Source organism: Symphodus melops, assembly GCF_947650265.1.
Source record: "Symphodus melops genome assembly, chromosome: 5".
Classification (NCBI taxonomy): Eukaryota; Metazoa; Chordata; class Actinopteri; order Labriformes; family Labridae; genus Symphodus; species Symphodus melops.
Window position 1 is genome coordinate 8,552,561 of NC_136695.1, and position 8,433 is coordinate 8,560,993.

The window sequence follows — 8,433 nt, forward strand, 5'->3', positions numbered from 1 at the left end:
TGTCTCCTCATCGCTCCTCGGATCAGCCTCCTCTCTCCTCCGTTCGCTATTAGAGCTTTGGGACGATCCTCAACATGGCAGCTTTGGAACTACTTCCGGTTCGACCGAGGACCGAGGACCGAGGAGACTGCAAATAAGGAAAGTGAGACGTACCCCAGGTATGCGCAGGTCTGGGTTGGGTTTGCCGTGGATGCCATTGTTGATGTTTACCGTTGCGCGCAATGCATCTTGGGAAGGGAAGGCTGCAAAGGATCCAACCGTTGAAGCCTCCAAAATCGGGGACAGGAAGGCTGCATTCGAAGGAGCCGCTGAATTGGGACAGCAGTTGTCGCGCCGGTGTGACGTAATCGGTCTTAAACATAGACTGTAAAAATAAAAAAATGCAGCCCACGAAGGCTGCAACCTCTGGAATGGGACACAGCCTTTGAATCAACAAAAAGTGATTTAAAATGTGTGAAAGTCTTTGATTCTGCCTTTGAAAATAAATGTTTGTAATTTAAATACATTTTATACAGTTTTTATAAATTACTTACACCTCTACAAATATTTAAATCAAGTTTTTGTGATTCGTTTATGTCCCACTGTTGCTCACGTTACGTAACGGTTAACTTCCGTATATGCTCTGATATGCTCAGGCAGTCAAATTGATTGCTTTGGGCTTTGTCATAGCGTTGACTTCTCATTGGCACAAGCTAGCTGTCAATCAAAAGTTAAGGAGCGCACGAGTATAGATGCAATGGTTTAATTGGCTGATTCAGATGAAAGTCCGACAGGCTCGCGGCTCCAGTTCAAGAAAGACGCTGATTGGTTTGTTTGGTTGCTGGGCGTTTACTGATGGCAGAGATACCGAACATGATTGGTCCAAAGTTTGTTGACAGAAATAAGCTGTTTCGGTAGATTGACTAACCGGAGGACACGATGGACTATTCTTTAATGAATCTGTTATTCTACTTTAACACAAAGCAGCTGTTTTTAATCAGCGGAATGTTTTTTTAGTGAAATGAGCCTGAGTTTGTTTAAAATGTCTGGTTTTCAGTCTATAAATACATTTGAACGGCGGCTCGTCGCGAGAGCTTCTGAGATGCTAAGGGTTTAAAACGGTAAAGTATGACGTCATTGTTTAAAGTATTTTACCCTTTAACAGTCATTTTGTAATTCCTCCGTAAAAACGAAAACCTGAGCTTTCAAACTATATATAATATGTTTGTAGTTATGTTTACAGTCATAAGAAAAAACGTGTTTTATAGTTAATTAGTCTGAACGTTTGTTTGGGGTCTTGGGGTTTGGGGTCACGCGCATCCTCCGTGTATTAAAAGATTAAAGGACAGGACAACTGAGGAACCAGGTGAGTCCTGATGATGTCACCCTCTGCCTGTCAAGCGCTCAGGTTGACCCCACAGACCTGATTCCACTCAGGAATATTTATAGTATTTCTAATTCACTTCAGTGGACATTATTCTTCAGTTTGTGACAACACGTCAGTTTAAAGGAATCAATCAAAGCTTTTTGTACGTTAATATAACCACCACACCTAGCAGCTCTGATGAAGGGGGTTCAGGTCAGGTGGTCTACAGGGTCCTTCAACATGTCAGCCTGCTGGGAAAAATAATCTGATTTATCATTGAGACATGAATTTAGCTTCTCTATTCCTCCTTTTATAAACCTCTTTAATCAGATATGTGATGACCAGAGGATTCACATGATTACATTTCTGATGCTGTAAAGAACCTGAATAATTTCTTATTTATTCCCTGTTCACAGTTGCATGTTGAGAGCCGAGCCGAGCCGTTCAGGAGCTTCTCCTGAACCTAAAGTGGAGTGGAGGGACAGTTCTGGAAACATCCTTCATGCTGAAGAACCACAAGTCACTAAAAATGAAGATGGCAGCTACCACATCATCCTCCAAACGACTGTGACCAAGACCGACACCTACAGCTGTGTGGTCACACAGGACGCCATCTGTCATCAGATCAACTCTAGCAACTATGTGTACATCCAAGGTGAGATTCTCCTTCATAATAATTAAATGTGTCTTTGTTTTAGCGTGCTCAGACTCAGGTCAGAGTGATTCAGCTCAAAGCAGTGTATACAGGGATTCAGTCCCATTGAGCCATCAGGTAAATGTGTCCACCTGAGAGCAACGCTCAAATCTAAACTGGGACTCTGTTTGATGAATCACCAGTGACAGGAGAGATAATGAACTGGGACCATTGAGAAATCACCTAAGTCCCAGTGAGCTGTAGTGAATATATCTATATATACCGCAAATTCCGGACTATAAGTCGCTACTTTTTTGTCACATTTTGAACACTGCGGCTTTTACAAGGATGCGGCTTCTTTATGGATTTTTGTTGGGGGACAATGAGCTTCTGCCGCAAAAACATTTCACCTCGTCACGTCGGATCTTAATATCAGTCATTTTGCGCTTCATGCACGCACCATCATCATGGAAAACACATGGAGAAATACATATGATGCAGCTTTCAAGTTAAAGGCGATTGACCTGGCTGTCAAAGGAAATAGAGCGGCTGCACGTAAAGTTGACACTGACAGCAACAACAAAAAAGAGACTGAGGAAGTGAGTAATGAAGTCATTCTGAGGCAGTGAATGGATGGACTTTTTCTTGTGAAATGTATTACTGTATTAAGGTAATCTTTTTCATCAGCCGTGTTACAGACATGTTCGATAAAGGATTTCCAGTAGGCTTCATATTTGCAGATGTTACCGTTGGCCTACGTATTTAATTAAAAGTTAAAACAATATTTTTGTGTCACGTCTTTCTGTGTAAATAGCTCTGTTACAATGTGGACACCTGCGGCTTATAATCAAGTGCGGCTTATATATGTTCAAATACATTTATTTACTTATTATTAGCCGGTGCGGCTTATATCCAGGTGCGCTCAATAGTCCGGAATTTACGGTATATATATAAATGACTGTCTACAAAATATGTTGCACAATATTAATTATTTCATATCAATAAAAAAAAAAAAACTCACATCAATTAGGTTCACAGATCTTGTCTGAATAGAACAGAAACGTCTGATTGGCTACAGACGATTCACTGCTGAATGTTTGAGAATCGAGCTTCACACAAGACAGTTTGTATGAAACGTAACCAGATTCAAATCTGTTTTTAATGAAAACTGTAAATACTTTTTATAGAAAAAAATAATATATTTTATTTGTTTGATGGCGCCTTTCCCTCCCCTGTCCTGTTCACCCTGTATACCTCTGACTTCCAGTATAACTCTGAGCTCTGCCACATGCAGAAATACTCGGACGACACTGCGATAGTTGGTCGTGTCAGGGATGGACAGGAGGAGGAGTCCAGGAGCCTGATCGAGGACTTTGTGACGTGGTGCAGTGCCAACCATCTGCAACTAAACACCTCCAAGACCAAAGAGATGGTGGTGGACTTCCGAAGGAACAAACCACATCTAGAACCTGTTTCCATCGGGGGGGTCGACGTGGAGGTGGTCAGGACCTACGGGTATCTGGGGCTGCAACTGGATGACAAACTGGACTGGTCGCCTAACATGGACACTACCTACAGGAAGGGACAGAGTCGTCTGTACTTCCTGAGAAGGCTGGGGTCCTTCAACATCTGCAAAAAGCTGCTGCAGATGTTCTACCAGTCTGTGGTGTCCAGCGTCCTCTTCTACGCCGTGGTGTGCTGGGGAGGAAGCTGCAAGAAGAGGGACGCAGCATGCCTGGACAGACTGGTGAGGAGGGCCGGCTCTGTGGTGGGTACAGAGCTGGACTCACTGGTGACAGTGGTAGAGAGGAGGACTCTGGACAAAGTGCTCTCCATCACGTCCCTGAACCTTTTAGTTCTATGAAGAGAAGTCCCTGAACCTTTTAGTTCCTGAAGAGAAGTCCCTGAACCTTTTAGTTCTGGGGATCTTTGATGGAAAAGGGTCTTTAGAAACATCAGCTCCTCATCAAACCTGGACTACTTTCAGCTTCTACTCACTGTGGAGGACAGCTCTCTCAACTAAACACATATCAAGACTGTATACCCAGCACTACAACATGTTGATGCTCCATTCACTGACTTTACTGTTTTCATGGAAACGAACTGATTCACTCTCATGTTTGTGTTTCAGTTCAAGTGACGGTGAAAGAAGACAGTTATGCGGTGTTACCGTGTTCCCTCCGCACCAAGGAGAACATCCAGACCACGGTCTTTGACTGGAAGAAAGGCGGTCAGGATGTGTTCTTTTACAATGGAAGAGATTTTAACAGTCAGCTTGAAGGTCGAGTGTCACATTTTAACGAGGAGCTGAAGAACGGTAACGCCTCCATAAAGATCAGGAAGACGAAGGTGGCCGACAGTGGAGTCTACACCTGTATTTTTCGTCATCTGATCTCATCTCATCCTCCTCAGCAGTTCACCATTGAGCTGGTTGTTGGTGAGTTTTTTTTATTTTTATTTTTTTTATTATATTTAAATGCATTGTTAGTAAGATGACAGGTTTAAGAGTCACTGATGAACTTTATTTATTTTCTGCACAAACGAGATGTGACGTGATTCAGGGAGTTTTTAAGGGAACATTGGGGAGAGACAGACAGACAGACAGACAGACAGACAGACAGACAGACAGACAGAGAGAGAGGAAAGATGCCACAGGTCGGGTTTGAATCTGGTCCACCTGCTTCAAGGACTAAAGCCTGTGTACATGTGGAGTTCAAACTAACCACTTGTCCACCAGCATCCCGCTCCTTTTTTTTTTTTTTTTTTTTTTTTTACACTTTTTATTTATTCATTTTTTGCAATAAACAACAACAACAACAACAAAAAATAAGCAGGTGGGGTCTGGGGGGGGGGAAATTACCGTAAGTCAAGGTAAGAGGGTACAGGTACAAGGCACATTTTTTAAATAGTTTTACAGGTTTCACCAAGAGAACTAAAGACATGATAGTTAAGAGTCCAAATGGTTGTGGCAGTCCCATTTCTCCCAGTATTTCTCCCCTTTCTCTTTCTTCAGACGAAGTGAGAATGTCATCTTTTCCATTGAGCGAATGGAGTTGATTATATTTATAAGAAGGGCAGTGGTGGGGGGTGTCCTCTGAAGCCAGCACTTCGTTATCGCTTTCTTGCTTGCAGCCAAAAAGATCTTCAGGAGGTATTTGTCACTTTTACAGAGATCACTGGGGATTTTACCCAGGTAGAGGAAAGTAAAAGAAAAATCTAGTTCCTGGTCTAGAGTCTCTGATATTAAATGTCCCACTCCTCTCCAGAATGGCTGAATATGTGGGCATGACCAAAAGATATGAGCATGGTCCGCTGAAGTCAATCCACACTCCCTCCAGCAATAACACAGGGACCCAGTTGATTTGGATTTTTGGGAAGGAGTTATAAAAAAGCGGATCAGATTTTTCCAACAAAAATCTCTCCAAAAGAAGGAGTTAGTGGTGGAACACTGAGTTAACCATGCTTGATGCCACTCTTCTTCTGATAATACTATGTTAATATCTTTTTCCCAACGTTGTTTTATGTAGACCGTTGAATTTTTGTTCATTGAAGTGAGACCCTTATATAGTTTGCCTACGATGACTTTAGAGTTTTCTGAATTATATGCTTCAACAAGTATCTGTGTTATTTTTGAGGGTTCAACTGAGTCTGTGCTCCCTATTTCCTGTTGAAAGAAATGGCGAATCTGTAAGTACCAGTAAAAATCCTCCTTGCCTAACTCAAATGATTGGCATAAACCCTCAAAAGTATTACATTTTCCCTTTGTAGTCATTCGGCATAGGGATGTGATACCGCGTTGAGCCCATTGTTTAAATCTATGGTCCTGTGATGCTGGGAGGAAGTGCGGATCATACGCCGGCCAGCTCAACAACCTGATCTCCCTCTGCAGCCCAAATCTCTTGACCACCTGTAACCATGTCCTCACTGAGAAAACAACAAATTGATTATGTAATTGAAATACCTCATTCATTCTGTTAAGGCATCCCAGTACTGACTGTATAGGTATATCCATTAAAGATAGTTCAATGTCTTTCCATTTTGCCACATAGGCTGGGTTGCACCAACATACCAGGGGTCTCAACTGGGCCGACAGGTAGTAGTCTCTAAAACAAGGCAGGGACACGCCCCCCCTCTCACCAGGCAGCTGTAGTGTTGAATATCTCACTCTGGGTCTTTTATTATTCCAAATGAATCTAGACAAGTGTTTATCCCAATCTCTAAATTGTTTAAGAGGCACCTCTACTGGGAGTGCAGTAAATAAGTATAATAGTCTGGGGAGAATATTCATTTTAATTGTCCTTATTCTGCTGCCTAGGTCAAGGGGGAGCAAGTCCCATCTATCCAGGTCCTCGTATATCTTCAAATTAATGTGCTTATAGTTGGCATCATACAACTGTGACGGGTCCTTTGTTAAAAAAAACACCCAGGTACCTAATGTGTCGCTGAAGCCAGTCAAATTTATGCTTATCCATAAGTTCCTGCGAGGGGGCGTAATTAAAAGTTAAAACTTGGGTTTTCTGGACATTAACTGCATAACCAGAGTATCTTCCATACGTCTCCAAAATGTTCATAAGCAGTGGGACACCAGATTCAGGCTTTTGGAGTGTTATCAATACGTCGTCCGCATATAGGCAAATTTTGTTCTCCACGCTTCCTATATGTATGCCCTCTAGGGCATTATCTTCTCTAATAGTTTGGGCCAGTGGTTCTATGAAAAGATTGAAAAGTGATGGGCTGAGTGGACAGCCCTGTCTACATCCTCGTTGCAATCTTATTGGATTTGAAAGGCTTCCATTAATTTTAATCCTTACTGTTGGGGAGGAATAGATTGTTCTTATACTTTGTATGAATGGTTTACAAAATCCAAATCTGGTCATTACTTGAAATAAGAAATCCCAGCCGACCGAATCAAATGCCTTCTCAGCATCAAGGCTGAGAAGGACCGCACCAACTTTCTCTTTAGAAATATAGTCAATTATATGGAGGGCTCTTCTTATATTATCATGTGTCTGCCTGTTCCTTGTAAAGCCAGTCTGGTCTTCGTCTATCAGGGAGGGCATTACTGTTTCCAGTCGCTTAGCTAATATGGCTGCGTATATTTTGTAATCAGTGTTTAGGACGCTAATTGGTCTGTAGCTTTTACAGTCCATTCTATCTTTGCCCTCCTTGGGTATCACTGAAATAAACGCCTCTTTCCATGATGGTGGGGGGGCCCCATCTTTCAGAGTATAATTGAATGAGGCTTTCAGTAAAGGGAGTAATGGTTCTCTCAAGTTCTTATACCATTCAGAGGGGAATCCATCACAACCTGTGGATTTGTTTGTTCTGAGACCTGAAATTACATTGTCTATTTCCTCTGTTGAGATTTCAGATATAAGTTTTTCATTTTGATTTTTACCAATACAAGGGAGGTCTAATGAGTCAAGAAAGTCTTGGATTGTTAGTTCGTCTGCCTTATCTGGTTGTGTATATAATGATTTGTAGTACGATACAAAGGCTTCCTGGATTCCTTCCAGTCTGGCAGTTATCTTATTTGTTAAAGGGTCTCTAATTTTATGAATAGAAGATTCAGCTTGTTGTTTCCTAAGTCTCCATGCAAGTAATTTGGATGCTTTGGGTCCTGCTTCATAATACCTCTGTTTCATATGTCTAAGTTGTTTTTCAATTTCTTCACTATAGATTTTGTCAAGCTCCTGTTTAACTGGTCTCATTTGTTCAAGTATAGTAGGGTCGCTATTAATGCTATGAGCTTGCTCCAGTTTCTTTAGTTGTTCTTGCAAATCTAGCAGCTTTTTAGCTTTTATCTTTTTCAAACTTGCGGATTTGGCTATGATTTCCCCTCTAAGGTATGCCTTGGCCGCATCCCATAGGATGGCAGGACTGACTTCTCCATTATCATTGTATTCCAAATATATTTTCAGTTTGTCCCTCATTTCTTTTTTAAACGTGTCACTGTTCAGTAGACCTGTGTTCAATCTCCAGAGTGTAATTTTTGGTCTCCCCTCCAGATGTAATTTCAGGTTTATTCCAGAATGATCAGAGATGTCCCTCTGTCCAATTTTGCAGCCCTTCACTTGATGATAATCTTTTTTAAACATGAGGAAATAATCAATTCTTGAGTGAATATTATGTCTTGCAGAGTAAAAAGTGAATTCTCTATCAGATCGGTGTAAATGCCGCCATATGTCTATTAGTCCTAATTCCTCCAGTAGCCTATTTACTTGTTTTTCAAGAGGGTTCCCCTTTCTCAGTCTGTTAGTTGAGTCTAGTTTAGAGTTCAAAAGTATGTTAAGGTCCCCTGCACATATAAGGGTACCATAAGTTTCAGTGGCAATCAAACTGAATATTTTCTTAAAAAAGGTGAAATTGCTGCCTGGGGTGGCGTATATGTTGCATAGAGTGACCTCTTTGTGTTCTAATTTCCCCTTTACTAACACATATCTACCCTCTTTGT